This window comes from Podarcis gaigeae (assembly GCF_964106915.1).
Source record: "Podarcis gaigeae genome assembly, chromosome: W".
Lineage (NCBI taxonomy): Eukaryota > Metazoa > Chordata > Lepidosauria > Squamata > Lacertidae > Podarcis > Podarcis gaigeae.
In genome coordinates, this window is record NC_139695.1 from 21,635,911 (window position 1) to 21,650,876 (window position 14,966).

At 48.0% G+C, this 14,966-nt stretch overlaps 1 pseudogene across 1 annotated transcript in view; it reads right to left on the reverse strand.

The window, feature by feature from the left end:
• The window catches only part of LOC310836051 (E3 ubiquitin-protein ligase RNF4 pseudogene), a 468,811-nt pseudogene that overhangs the window by 77,905 nt on the left and 375,940 nt on the right, over positions 1 to 14,966 (reverse strand). The window lies entirely within an intron of this gene.

Below are 14,966 nucleotides of genomic sequence, written 5' to 3' on the forward strand. Positions count from 1 at the left end.
CTTTTTTTAAAAAAAAAGAAAAAGAAAAATCATGCAATTCATTTGTAGGCAAGGGAAAGCTTTCTGAAATGTACAAAATCTTACTAAGACACACAATCTGTTGAAATGACCAAGCAGCGGACGAGATTCGGGGACAGTGGTGTGCCGCCTGGGGAAAATGTTCCTTTCCATTCACCTTAAGCAAAGATGAGGTGACCTTGTGCATCCATAAATAACTTTCAGAAATGTATTTCATTACTTCCCAAACCTTATCAATGGGCTACCAAATGGCATTTCTTTCTATTTTTGATGAAACTGGGGAAGCAGCTTTAGAAGAAGGGGTAGTTGACATTCACTGGCCTGGAAAACACCTGATGCCAATATGATGGCATAGCGGTGTCTGCAAATTGTGGGTGGTGCATTGATGGAGAAACTAAGGCAACAAATGGGGACATGACGCCACCTGTGTTCTAAAGATACATTTCACACAATGTGGGTTTTCTTTATTAAACATGTAAAGATTATGATGGGCTTCTTCAAATGCACATAGCCTCTTACAAGCAGAGGTTTTAGATTAATTTTCTGTAAACATCTGTAATAAATAGTTGGCACTGAAAATACGACGAAACAATGCAATGCTGGACTCATCCCTCCCATCAACGCGCCTGGAAAGCACAGGTCCAAGTAGTTTCCGCCTTACTCTGCTCCTTTCTCTGTGAAAGCCTGCTCTTTAGCTTTCACATCGGAGCAAACGTCAATCCACCCCTCCCAAATAAACATTTTTTTATGAGCCCCCCTACTCTGTGTGTGCTTTCTTTGGCTCCTGTCTCAATGTGCAGAAATTGAGCACATGAATTTTTCAGCATCGTGAGTTTCCCCCAAGACAGTGTCGAGATAAGGCGTGTTTGTGTGGCTCCACACTTGCAATTATTGGGGCTTTGGCTAAGAGGAGTGCATGCACATTCAGCAAGACATAGCTAGCTAGATAGCTAGATAGTTTACATCACTTTGCCTCCATGCCAGGAGAATGCTACAGCTTAAATTTCTGCATGTCATCTGCTGTTATGGAACAAGTCATCCCCATGATCCCTCTAGCCCAGTGTTCTCTAGGTTGGCCCACAGAAGCTCTCAAGGGTTTCAGACAAAACATTCGTTCACTTCAGCATATATTAGTCAAAATAAATGTATGATCTAGAAGGTCACAGGCTCCCCCGTCTTTGGGGTAGAGGTTTGACGTCTGAGACTAGATCTGCAGTACTCATAAACCTTTCACTCTGTAGAGATGAGTAGTCGGCACCGTCCGAGTATAGGAGGAGGGGGGTGGGGGTGGAATACAGGGCTGAGAAATAGAAGAATGTGTTCAATCTCCTACACGAAGCCAGAGCCAATTATGAAGATTTAACAGTTGCTTATAGATCAAATGCATGGATCATGCAGCTGCAAAGAGGTCTACCCAGCCGCTCCCACAGGCAACATGGAATTCTTCTGTGCAATTTACTGTGTTGTTGTTGTTAAAGATGTAAGACAAGCCTATATTGCACTTCATTAAAAATGCCAGGTCACTTCACAACAATATACTGATGGACTCAGTAGAATCAGCTATCAATACTGGGGCACGGGCCTTGGTTGGCACCCTGAAATGCACAGCCCTTGCGCCAGTCCTGAGGAGGCTCAAGGCCAGGGGTCAGCAACCTTTTTCAGCTGTGGGCTGGTCCACCATCCCGCAGAGCATGTGGGGAGCTGGACTATATTTTTTTTTGGGGGGGGGGGAATGAACGAATTCCTATGCCCCACAAAGAACCCAGAGATGCATTTTAAATAAAAGGACACATTCTACTCATGTGAAAACACACTGATTCCCAAACCGTCTGTGGGCCGGATTGAGAAGAAGATTGGGCCGCATCTGGCCCCCGGGCCTTCGGTTACCTACCCCTGCTCAAGGCAATCACTTTCTGCACTTCACGTTAACTCAGAAGACGGCCCAGTTGTGCTCAGATGCTCAAAATTCCCTTTTCACCTTTGAATCTTTGGAGGGTCTGTTTCAGTTGGCATCAGGACAGCTCACCTAGCAGTGCAGCTGCCTTTATTGCAGAGGCAGGAAGTTTCCTTCCTTTCATATTCAGGATTTCTGTACTTACATAAAAATAATAAAATTGTTTATGCTGTTTGTCAGGGTTTCAGGGACAGAGAGCGAGGGGGAGGGGTCCCAGGGTGACGAGGAAGAGGACGACGATGACCCGAGGTTGTCAGTGAGTCCGTCAAGTGAATCCGAGGATTCCCAAAAGGGAGCCCCCCTGGTCAGGCCAAGGGGCAGTAGAGAGGGAAGCAGTCAGAAGCAGGGGAACGAAGAGGGAATCCCCAGTGGGGGTTGGAGATCGGGACCGGCCTCTCCGTCGGAACGGAGTGAAGGGGGTGGAGTTACCAGTGTGTCAGAAAGAGCAGAACAGGGAGCAGAGAGGGGAAGGAGTTCGGAGCAGAACATCCTGCCGGAAGGGGAGGAGTGTAGTACCGAGAGTAGCGTAACGGTCGAAAGGAAGGTCAGAGGCAACGTACGCGCGCCAAGTTCAAATGTGGAGGCGCGCGGAAATGAGGAGAGCCCTGAGGAGGAGCCTGGTCCCAAAGCACGAAGGAGGGGGGAGCAGGCGTCAGAAGACTCAGCCTCGGGGGAGTCCCGAAGGGAGGGAGCACAGGGGGGCAGGAAGACCCTGCGGAAAAGGAAGGAGAGGAAAAGGTGGAGCAGTACAAGCCTCTTAAGCTGGTGCAGGGGCGGGACTGACTCAGAGGGGACTTCAAACATCTAAGGGTAAAAGATGCTGAGCCACGGAGCTTGGATGTAACGACAACAATGTTCTTCAATAAAACCTTTTGTATATAACTTGGACTGGATTTTGGTCTCTTGTGAGCTGGGACCTCGGGTGGCTCTGACAGTAAGTCCCCTCCCAAAGAACGCAAAAATTTTTTTTGCAAAGCTCACAAACGGTGACAGCCATGAGTGCGGAGGATCAGCTGACAGCACTACGAACTACAGTTTCCGAACTCACTGCTGCAGTCCTTGCGTCTCAGAAGAAGCATGACGAAATGGAGAAGCGCTGTCAGGACCTGCAAACAAGGTGGGAGCGTGCAAACAGGGAAGGGTTCCCAGGGTCCAGATCAGAGGGCATTGGACTTGGAAGGCGGGGGGGGCAGCCTAGTCACCCACTTCGATGGGAACCTGAAGCACTACCCCAGTTTCAGAGCAGACGTTTTGTATGCATTACACTTGCTTCGTCATGACTTTAAAGATGAGGAGGAGAAAGTGGGGTTTATTGTTTCTCACTTGCATGGGCCGGCCAGAGACTGGTTGCGCAATTTGTGGCGTGAAGATGGCCCTGCCCGCCGCGATTCTGATGAATTCATTAAAGCGATGGATGCCTGCTTCCAGTCAACCGTAGATTTGGATCTTGCACGCAGGGAGATATTTGGACTGCGGCAAGGCAAAGCCACTGTGCGTCAGTACCATTCCAGATTTTTTGCTTTACTGACTGCGTTACGCTGGGAGAAAGACTGCACACCTGTGAGGGATTTGTTCTGGGAGGGTCTCAGCGGTCCCATAAAGGACGAACTTGCCAGGGGAGACAGACCTCAGACCCTGGAGGAGGTGGTGCAGAGGGCTCTGGCGATTGGGATACGTCACGAGGGACGTCCTTGGCACAATGAGGAAGAACGTCAGGTGCGTCCACCAGCGAGGACGTCTTCTTTCATCCCCAGGGAGTTCAGTCAGTCACATCCCTCGCCGCTGGGGAGGCAGGGGGAGGAGCCGATGGAACTTGGTGGTGCTAAGGCTCAAGCAACAGCCAGAGCCCCAGTTTCTGGTGCAGTAAAGGCGAAGCCTCCTAGAGGGACCAGGAAGTGTTACATCTGCGACAGTGCACTGCACATGGCGAAAGAGTGCCCCCAGAGGCTCCAGAAGCACACTGCAGCTTTAGCGACGGTAGCTGCAGAAGTGATCCAGGAAGAGGAACCTCAGGGAAACGACACTGCCTGGCTGCAAGCAGGATTGCTGGGGCTCAGCCAGGCGAATCTGTAGAACAGTCCCCAGCGTCTTTGCAACCCACAGACCCTTTACCACCCAAGCCAGCGGTGCAGCTCACTGCAACACTTCAGTTGCCAAATGGGACCACCCTAGAAGTGCCCCTCACGATCGATTCGGGGAGCAACGCCGATTTCGTGGGGATGCAATTCGTCAAGCAGCATCGCATAGCGCTTCTGCCCGCCACAACGCCTCTGAACGTAGTCACGGTGGATGGCAGGAAATTGCTAGGAGGGCAAGTTGTGCAACAGACACCTCCCATGGTGATGCGGATAGGGGATCACCGAGAAGTCATTAGCTTCAATGTCACCCAACTGTCTGACACGCCTATAGTATTAGGCATGAGTTGGCTGGAGAGACACAGTCCTGCTGTAGCGTGGTACCAACGCCAGATCACCTTTTGCTCATCGTACTGTGCTCAAAATTGCATCCAGTCCTGCCAGGAGGAGGGGGCTGAGCACCAGCTGCGACTTGGCATGGTGCAGGCAGTACCTAGCAAGTACGAAGGGTTCCTGGAGGTTTTCTGCGAGAAGGAAGCTGACCAGTTGCCGCCCCACAGACCTTATGATTGTGCCATCGACCTGGTGCCGGGGGCGCAGTTGCCGACTGCAAAACTGTATTCCATGTCTGAGGACGAGATGCAAGAGCTCAGGGAGTTCATAGAGCACAATTTGAAGCGTGGATTCATCCGGGAATCGAAAGCAGTGGGGGGCAGTCCTGTGTTCTTTGTAAAGAAGAAAGACACGCCCCAAAAAAGACTCATTGTGGATTATAGGTTCATAAATAGTATGACCAAGCCCAAGGCCTTCCCCATGCCCAAGATAGATGATCTCCTAGCAACCGTGAGGAAGGGGAAGATCTTCACCAAGTTGGATCTGCGTGGAGCGTATAACCTCATACGCATCCGGGAGGGCGATGAGTGGAAAACGGCCATGTTCACGCCTCTGGGCACGTATGAATACAGAGTTATGCCGTTTGGTCTCCAAAATGGATCTCACGTATTCCAAGCCTTTATGCATCACGTGCTAGCGGGACTCCTCTACAAGAAATGTGTGTGTTTCCTCGACGACATCCTGATCTTTTCGGAGACGGAAGAGGCCCACGAGAGGGACGTAAAGGAAGTCCTGCAAAGACTACGGGAGAACAGGCTCTACGCCAAGTTAGAGAAGTGCCAGTTTGATGTGACGGAGGTGGATTTCCTGGGCTACAAGCTGTCCGACAAGGGGCTGGCCATGGACAGCGTCAAGGTCCGCGCGGTGTTGGACTGGAAGAGCCCACGCAATCGGAAGGAAGTCCAGAGATTCGTCGGCTTCGCCAACTTCTACCGCAAATTCATCAGAGGTTTTGCAAAGGAGACAGCAGCGATCACGGACACTCTGAGTTCCAAGAAGAAGAGGTTCGTGTGGACGGAACAGGCGGAGCGCTCTTTTCGGAAGCTTAAAAGCCTTTTCGCCTCCGAGGAGCAGCTGCTGCACGTGGATCCAGGCAGGCCCATGCGAGTAGAGACCGACGCGTCAGACAGAGCGGTTGGAGCCGTGCTCCTGCAAGAAGATCCACATGGGAACTGGAGACCCGGTGCCTTTTACTCCCGAAAGCTCAGCAAGGCGGAGCAAAACTACACCATATGGGACAGAGAGCTGTTGGCCATTCACGCAGCGTTCAAAGCGTGGCGACACTTCCTCATAGGAGCCAAGCACACAGTACAGGTCCGCACGGATCACAAGAACCTAGAGTATTGGCGCACGGCGAAGCTCCAAAGCCAGAGACACATGCGCTGGGCGGAATTCTTCGCGGATTTCGACTTCCGGATAGAGTACATCCCCGGAGATTCCAACGTTATAGCCGATGCGCTATCCAGGAAACCGCAATATCTCGATGAAGCGACACCAGTAGCAGCCAGGCACATTTTCGCACCGCAGGCGTGGTCGTGCGCTGCCATCACAGTAGATCTGGACGCGGTGCGACGCGCGTTGCAAGTGGATCAGTTCGCACAGTCCAAAATGGAGGAGTTGCGCAGAGGTGTGCAGAGTGGCGAAGATTTCCAATTACGCGACGGGCTGCTAACTCGCAAAGGTGCCCTCTACGTGCCAAGCGACGAGCTTCACGCAAAGGTTCTGCAGCAGTTGCACGACGCCCCCAGTGCGGGCCACTTCGGCAAGGAGAAGACAATAGAACTGGTGGCAAGGGACTTTTGGTGGCCTCGGATGCGTGGAGAGGTAGCGGATTACGTCGCCAGGTGTGACACTTGTCAAAGGTCCAAGCCAGTACACCAGAAGCCAGCGGGGCTGTTGGAACCGCTGGAAACGCCACAGCAACCGTGGGAGAGGGTAGCCCTGGACTTCGTTACTGACCTGCCCAGCTCCAGAGGGAAGACGGCGGTACTGGTGGTTGTGGACCTGTTCACCAAGATGGCGCACTTCATTCCGTGCGCAAAGGTGGCGACGGCGGAACAGACTGCCAAACTCTTCATTGATCACGTGTTCAAGGTGCATGGGCTGCCGCAGTCCATCCTGTCCGACAGGGGGCGCCAGTTTGTTTCCAATTTTTGGCAGAAGCTTTTAGGTATCCTGAACGTCAAGATCAACCTTACGTCGGCGAGACACCCACAGACCAACGGCCAAGCTGAGAGGGTCAACGCGATCATGCAGCAGTACCTGAGATGTTACGCCAATCAGCGACCCGCAGCTTGGGTGGACTACCTGCCGATGGCAGAGTTTGCCTATAACAACACGAAGCACGCGTCCACGGGGGTGACGCCGTTCTTCGCCAACAACGGTCGTCATCCCAGAACCTTCCCGGGGTTCGGGGCACCGAGAGAGGGGGTGCCGCAAGAAGCCGACCAGTTTGCAGCGGAGCTGCAGGAGGTGCACGAAGAGTTGCGGAGACATTTGGAGCTGGCCAAGCAAGCATATAAGGTGCAGGCAGACAAAAACAGGAGAGCGGGGGAGGAGATCCAGGTGGGGGACTGGGTGTGGTTAGCGGCCCAAGCGATGCCAGCCAAGTCGTTGGCCAAGAAGAAGCTAGGGCACAGGCAGTTAGGGCCGTACCAGGTGGAGGCTAAGATCAACCCTGTAGCCTTTCGACTAGCCCTCCCCGAAGGTTCCAGAGTGCATCCGGTATTTCACAGGTCGGTGCTCACCCCCTACAAGGCACCGCACAGGTTTCAGGAGTCTGAAACAGTCCCGCAACTACACACTAAGTCACAGGAGAGGGAGAGGGCGCCTAGGGCCGAACCACTCAACGAGGTCACAGAAATCCTGGACTCGAGATGGGGGAAAGAGGGGGTAGAATACTTTCTAGCCACAGAGGGCACTCCAGCCAGTGCCAACGGTTGGGTGCCGGGCTACGCTTTAGACGAACCTCTTCTAAAAGACGAGTTCCATGCCCTTTTCCCGCATAGACCCATGCCAGCCGAGTACTTTGATGACTGGCTCTTTACGCCCACACTCTCAGGCAGTACTTTCCGGGGTTTTTCTTCAGCCGAGGAGAGAACGCCAGAATCTAGCCCGCCCAGGGGATCGTGCTCAGGGGTGGACACAGAACCCTCTTATTGGTGGGACGAGCAACCAGAGGAGGACTGGCGCAGGAAATGGCTGACGGGACCTTGGCCGGCAGCACCAGACGAGGTACCAATGGAAGAGGGAGAAGAGAACACTTTGGGTCAAGAACCCGAATTCGAACACTCATACACCGAACTTCAAGCAGAGGAAATGGAGGTACACAACCTGTATCCTGCATCCACCTCCGAAGAGCTGCAGTTCCTACAACCTGCACCCGATGGGCGGGAGGGGGGAAGGGGGGGCTTCGAGGGGGGATGGATGTCAGGGTTTCAGGGACAGAGAGCGAGGGGGAGGGGTCCCAGGGTGACGAGGAAGAGGGCGACGATGACCCGAGGTTGTCAGTGAGTCCGTCAAGTGAATCCGAGGATTCCCAAAAGGGAGCCCCCCTGGTCAGGCCAAGGGGCAGTAGAGAGGGAAGCAGTCAGAAGCAGGGGAACGAAGAGGGAATCCCCAGTGGGGGTTGGAGATCGGGACCGGCCTCTCCGTCGGAACGGAGTGAAGGGGGTGGAGTTACCAGTGTGTCAGAAAGAGCAGAACAGGGAGCAGAGAGGGGAAGGAGTTCGGAGCAGAACATCCTGCCGGAAGGGGAGGAGTGTAGTACCGAGAGTAGCGTAACGGTCGAAAGGAAGGTCAGAGGCAACGTACGCACGCCAAGTTCAAATGTGGAGGCGCGCGGAAATGAGGAGAGCCCTGAGGAGGAGCCTGGTCCCAAAGCACGAAGGAGGGGGGAGCAGGCGTCAGAAGACTCAGCCTCGGGGGAGTCCCGAAGGGAGGGAGCACAGGGGGGCAGGAAGACCCTGCGGAAAAGGAAGGAGAGGAAAAGGTGGAGCAGTACAAGCCTCTTAAGCTGGTGCAGGGGCGGGACTGACTCAGAGGGGACATCAAACATCTAAGGGTAAAAGATGCTGAGCCACGGAGCTTGGATGTAACGACAACAATGTTCTTCAATAAAACCTTTTGTATATAACTTGGACTGGATTTTGGTCTCTTGTGAGCTGGGACCTCGGGTGGCTCTGACACTGTTTTTTAGAAGTCATGAATGAACTCTCACAACTCGTTGATAAGGTAGCTTGCTTGTGTTTCGAGAAATCGTATAAGAGGAGCATTTATAGGAAGTTGCACTTTACAGAGTCAATCTAGCCTAGCACTGCCTACACTGACTGGCAGCAGCGCTGCAGGGTTTTCAAACAGGGGACAGTCCCAGCCCTGTCTAGTGGAGATCCTGGACTGAACCTGGGATCTCCTGCATGCAAAGCAAGGCCTCCCTAAACTTGGGAGGCGTGAGTTCTCTACTGTATTTCAACAAATGCTTGGGTGGCCTCTCTTGAGAAATGTTGCAAGAAAATGTATGAACTGGTTTGTGATAAAAAGTGATTCGTAAAGCTGAAAACAGCGGACTTCCGGAGGCGGCGCAAAACGGCAATGGCGGTCCTCTTTACTCTGTGAAGAGGGGCTCCGCGAAAAAGGGTCGTCCGCTGCGGCAAAGCGGAGACCCGTTAAGAAAAACCACAGGCAGAGCGAGCCTGTGGCCGTGGGACTCGGCGGGCGCCAAAAGCCCCCCCAGAAACGAAGAAGGAACCTCGTAAGGGGCTCCGGAACGTGAAAGGGGGAGTGGCGCTGTGAGTTCATCGCTCTTTTCGTGCTGCTGCTGATGAGCGCTGACCTTTCTTCTTGAAAACATCGAAATTGGCTGCAACATACCCGTGAGTAAGGGGAACTAAATATTGGACTAAAATTGTGGAATTTGGCTGAAAACGGGAGGCGAGTAACAGGAAGTCCGTCTCCCGATCTTGCTAACTAGATCAAAGCAACGGCTCAGAAGTGCGCTGAAGCGCTCAAAAGGGATCGTAAAAGTAGAACAAAGGTGCATTGATAGACTTTGTATTGAAAAGACAAGTGGGAAATCTTTGTAAAATTTGTGGACTTTATTCTTGGAACTTTCTTCCTATTTTCGAGCTATGCGGAGTCAAAAGGGACAACCCAGTTGTCGGACTGTCAGTGCGCAAAAGAGAACTGTCAAACTGCTGATACTGTTGTTGGAGTTTAAACTGTTACATAGACTGAGATATTAATGCTTAAACATTGTTGCTGGGACCCTTCTTGACACCTTGTGGCCTTTTTTCAAGAAATAGAAAGCCCGGGGAACCTTCCTTTTGTGCTCTGGAATTACTAAGATTTAATATGGGGAATATAAGAACTTCAATGGCGGAAAAGAGTTCTCTCCTTCCTTGAAACTTTGAAACACCCCCCTAGAGGATTGTGGAGACATAGAGGCCTGGGAACTGTACTTTATTGTGACTTTCTGTGGTTTAATTGTTTACACTCTGGACTTGTCTGACTCATGGAATAAAAGATAATTTGACCTTGAACAGAGGCAGGTGTGGAATGAGTGGCTCAGGGAGAACAAGAGCAGCCAAAGCTAAAGAAAAAGAAAAGAAACCGGTGCAACTTGTTCAAACAACCCTAACTCATCAACGTAGATCATCTGTCCCAACTGTGCTGACAGCACAGGAGGTGGAAGTTGAAGAGCCTGCTGCAGAAGACATGGCAACTGGAGGATCTGAAACAGTCCTGAAACAAATTTTGGAACAACTGGCAATTTTAAATCAAAAAGTGGACAATCAATCATCAAAAATTGATCAAGCTACATCCTCTATTAGTAAATTATCTGATCAGGTTTCCCAGCACACCCAGGCAATTGAGAAACTGCAAGGAGCCACGGCTGAAAATTATAAACTAGCTGTGGAAGCCAATCAAAAAGCAGAACAGGCGAACAAAAAGGTTGATGAGATTAAGGGGGAAGTAAGGCCTCTGAAAAGACAGGTAGGGGAACAACAAGCCTACCTGTCATTGGTTGAACTGAAAAGTAAGGAAAATAACCTCAGGTTAAGGGCCATCCCAGAACTGGAGGAAGGAAATTTAGAGGGATTTTTGACACTTTTGTTCTCCAAATTCTGGGGAATTGAGGAAGACAAGGATTTTACAATTGTGACGGCTTTTAGACTGGGAAGATCGATAAAGAAAGATAAGTCCAGAGACTGTTTGGTTATTTTGAGATCAAGAGAGGAAAGAGACAAGATACTAGGCCTACATTTTAAAAAATCTTTGGAGATAGAAGGTAAAAAGGCTGAAATCTATAGAGATATACCCAAACATCTTTTGGATCTTAGGACCACGTACACAGATCTGACCAAATTGCTGAGATATAACGCAATCCCTTATAGGTGGGAGTTTCCGCAAGGACTATCATTTACTTACAAAGGAAGGAAAGTAAGAATTAAAACACCTGAGGACCAGCAGAAGTTCCTACACGACCACGAGGAGGACCTCCAGAAAGGAGCTGCAGCTTCTTGGCCACCACCACCACCGGGACCATCTCCAAAACCTACACCGTCTGGATCTGGACCAGCACTACCACCTCCGGGATCGGAGGGAAACCTAGACACCCCATTGTAGGACCCACCAATTAGACCAGGATGTCTTTGCAGCTTCTTAGTTGGAATATAAATGGCGGAAATTCTCCGGAAAAAAGAAGAAAAGTATTTCATATTTTGAAAAAAGAACAATTGGACATTATTTGCCTGCAAGAAACACATGTGACAAGGCTCCACAGAAAAGTGCTAATTAACAAAAGATTAGGCCAAGAATTTATTTCTTCGGATAAAGTCAAGAAAAGAGGAGTGGTGATATATGCAAAGGAGAGCCTGTCACCGAAATTTTTATTTAAAGATGAACACGGCAGAATTTTGGCGATTGAAATCCAGACACAAGGAGAAATTTTTTTGATATTAGGAATATATGCTCCAAATGAAGGAAAATCGGAATTTTTCAGGAAGCTGCATGAGATTATGCTGGACTACCTAGATTACAACAACATCATTATGTTGGGCGACATGAATGGGGTTGTGTCTGTAAATATGGATAAGTCGCAAAGCGCTAACATAACGAAAGATGGCAGACTACCTAAAACTTTTTTTGAAATGACTGACAATATGGACTTAATTGACATATGGAGGGTTAAGAACCCCCTAGGAAAAGAAGGAACTTTCTTTTCTGAAGCTCATCTGACATGGACACGAATCGACCAAATGTGGATAACTAGAGGACTGGCACCCAAGACTAGAAAGGTGGAAATCTGCCCAAAAACCTACTCCGACCATAACGCCTTGAAAATGGAACTGAGACTAAATACAACCGGATCCTTTAGATGGAAAATGAATGACACCTTACTAAGGGACGAGAAGATTGTTAAGAAGGCCCAAAAAACTTTAAAGGACTATTTTGAGATAAATTTAAATACCACTGTGGAAAAAAGAACAATCTGGGACGCAAGTAAAGCAGTTATGAGAGGGTTTCTAATACAACAAAACACGATCAAGAAAAAGTTCTGGAATGAAAAGAAGGAGAAGATATTGGAAAAAATAAGAGATGGAGAGAAAAAATTAAGATCCAGGCCCAAGTCGAAGGAAGTGCTGAGAGAAGTGAAATTTTTCCAAGCACAATATTTGAAATTGATAAATCAAGAGGTGGAATGGAAAATTAAACAAATGAAACAAAGATCTTTTGAATCAGCAAATAAGTGTGGGAAACTGCTAGCATGGCAGTTGAAAAAGAGACAAAAACTTAATACAGTTACAAATCTAGAGATTGAAGGGAGAATGGTTCAGAAACCCGAGGAAATTAGAAAGTGCTTCCAGAGATATTTCAAAGAACTTTATTCACAAGGGCCGCAGAAAGATTCGGAGGTGGACCAATTTCTTAAAACTAACGGATTACAGAAAATACCTCAGGAAATGAGAACAACCCTGAATAGTAATATCACACAGCAAGAAATTGAAAGTGCCATTCAGAACCTTCAATTAGGCAAATCTCCAGGCCCCGATGGACTTACCTCCAAATATTATAAGGTTTTGAAGGACTATTTGACACAACCTCTGTTGGAGGTCTGTAACCAGATTATGGAGGGGAGGAAGGCACCGGAAACGTGGAAAGAAGCTTTCATCACATTGATACCCAAACTAGAAACTGAAAAGACCCAGCTTAAGAACTACCGCCCCATCTCACTCCTAAATGTGGATTACAAAATTTTTGCGGACATTTTGGCAAGTAGGTTTAAAAAAGTGCTTAATGAAGTGATCCATAAAGACCAGGCCGGCTTTCTCCCTGGTAGGCATTTGTTTGGCAACACAAGAAACATCATTGACATTTTGGAACTTCTACAAACAAATCTTAACACTAGAGCGGTTTTAATTTTTATTGATGCGGAGAAAGCCTTTGACAATATCTCTTGGAGGTTTTTGAAGAAAAACTTGGAAGGGATGGGAGTGGGGCGGGGGTTTGAAAATGGAATAGAAGCAATATATTCAGAACAAAAAGCTAAATTGATAGTAAACAATGTGGTGACAGAGGAGTTTAAAATTGAAAAAGGGACACGGCAGGGGTGCCCTCTATCCCCCCTACTGTTTATTTCAGTTCTGGAGGTGCTATTGAACATGATTAGAAAGGACCGGTTGGTACAGGGAATTGAGGTCGGAGTGAAACAATATAAATTGAAAGCATTTGCAGATGACCTGGTATTAACATTACAGGAGCCAGTCTCTAGTACTAAAAGAGTGTTAGAATTAATTTCTGACTTTGGTCGGGTGGCGGGATTTAAACTGAACAAGCAAAAAACTAAGGTTCTAGCAAAAAATTTGACAACTACAGAAACAGATGAGTTCGTGAAAGAAACAGAATTAAATGTGGTTAAAAAAGTAAAATACCTAGGGGTGTATCTGACCTCCAAAAATTTGAATTTGTTTAAAGATAATTACGAGAAATGTTGGTCAGAAATTAAAAGAGATTTGGAAATATGGTCAAGATTGAAACTCTCCTTGTTGGGCCGAATAGCAGCCATAAAGATGAATGTATTGCCAAAAATGTTATTTTTGTTTCAGGCCCTACAGATCGTGGACAAGGTGGAATGTTTTGGAAAGTGGCAGAGGGATATTTCCAAGTTTGTTTGGCAGGGCAAAAAGCCCCGAATAAAGTTTAAAATATTAACTGACGCGAAAGAAAGAGGGGGATTTGCCCTGCCAGACTTGAGGTTATATTATGAATCTGCAGCCTTCTGCTGGTTGAAAGATTGGATCTTACTGGAAAACACTGATGTCCTAGATCTGGAAGGGTTCGACAATGCTTTCGGGTGGCATGCATATTTGTGGTATGACAAGGTTAAAGTGCATAAATTGTTTAAAAACCATATTGTCAGAAGAGCAATTTTGATGGTCTGGACAAAATATAAAGACTTATTGGAGAGTAAGACTCCGAGGTGGCTCTCACCGGTGGAGGCCAAGGCACGTAAGAGACTTAACATGGAGGCCTATTGGCCTAAATATGGGGAAATAATTGAAAAAATTGGAGACAATTGGAGGTTGCAGAGCTTGGAAAAACTAAAAAACAAGGTGCGAGATTGGTTGCACTATGCACAAATTCAAGAGGTTTTTAAAGTGGATAAGAAGGTTGGATTCCAGGTGGAAAAATCGAAACTAGAGACAGAACTGTTAGAGCCAAAAAATAAACTACTTTCGAGAATGTATAACTTGCTGCTTAAATGGAATACTCAGGATGAGACAGTCAAATCCGCCATGATAAAATGGGCGCAGGATTTGGGGCATAACATTATGTTTGAAGACTGGGAAAGGTTATGGAACACCGGAATGAAATTTACGGCATGTAGTGCCTTGAAGGAAAACATTATGAAAATGATATACCGGTGGTACATGACCCCAGTCAAGCTTGCTAAGATATATCACCTGTCTGACAATAAATGTTGGAAATGTAAAGAGGCGGAAGGGACATTCTTTCACCTCTGGTGGACCTGCCCGAAAGTGAAGGCCTTTTGGGAGATGATTCATAATGAACTAAAAAAGGTACTTAGATTTACCTTACCTAAGAAACCGGAGGCCTTTCTCCTGGGCATGGTGGACCAGAGAGTGCTTAAGAAAGATAGAACTTTTTTTATGTACGCCACTACAGCAGCAAGGATCCTGATTGCAAAGCATTGGAAGACACAAGATCTACCCACGCTGGAGGAATGGCACACGCAGTTGATGGACTATATGGAACTGGCCGAAATGACTGGCAGAATCCGAGACTTGGGAGAAGAAACAATTGAGGAGGACTGGAAAAAATTTAAGGACTATTTGAAAAAACATTATAAGCTGTACGAATGTTGAAAAATGCACCTTTTAGGAAATTCTAGCTTCAGCGATGATAAATTAATGAAATGGAAATTAAGGCACAAGAAGTTAGAGGTAGAATAATGAAATAACTTTATTGTGTTTAAAGGAAAATGTACATGATTTGGGTTATAACAT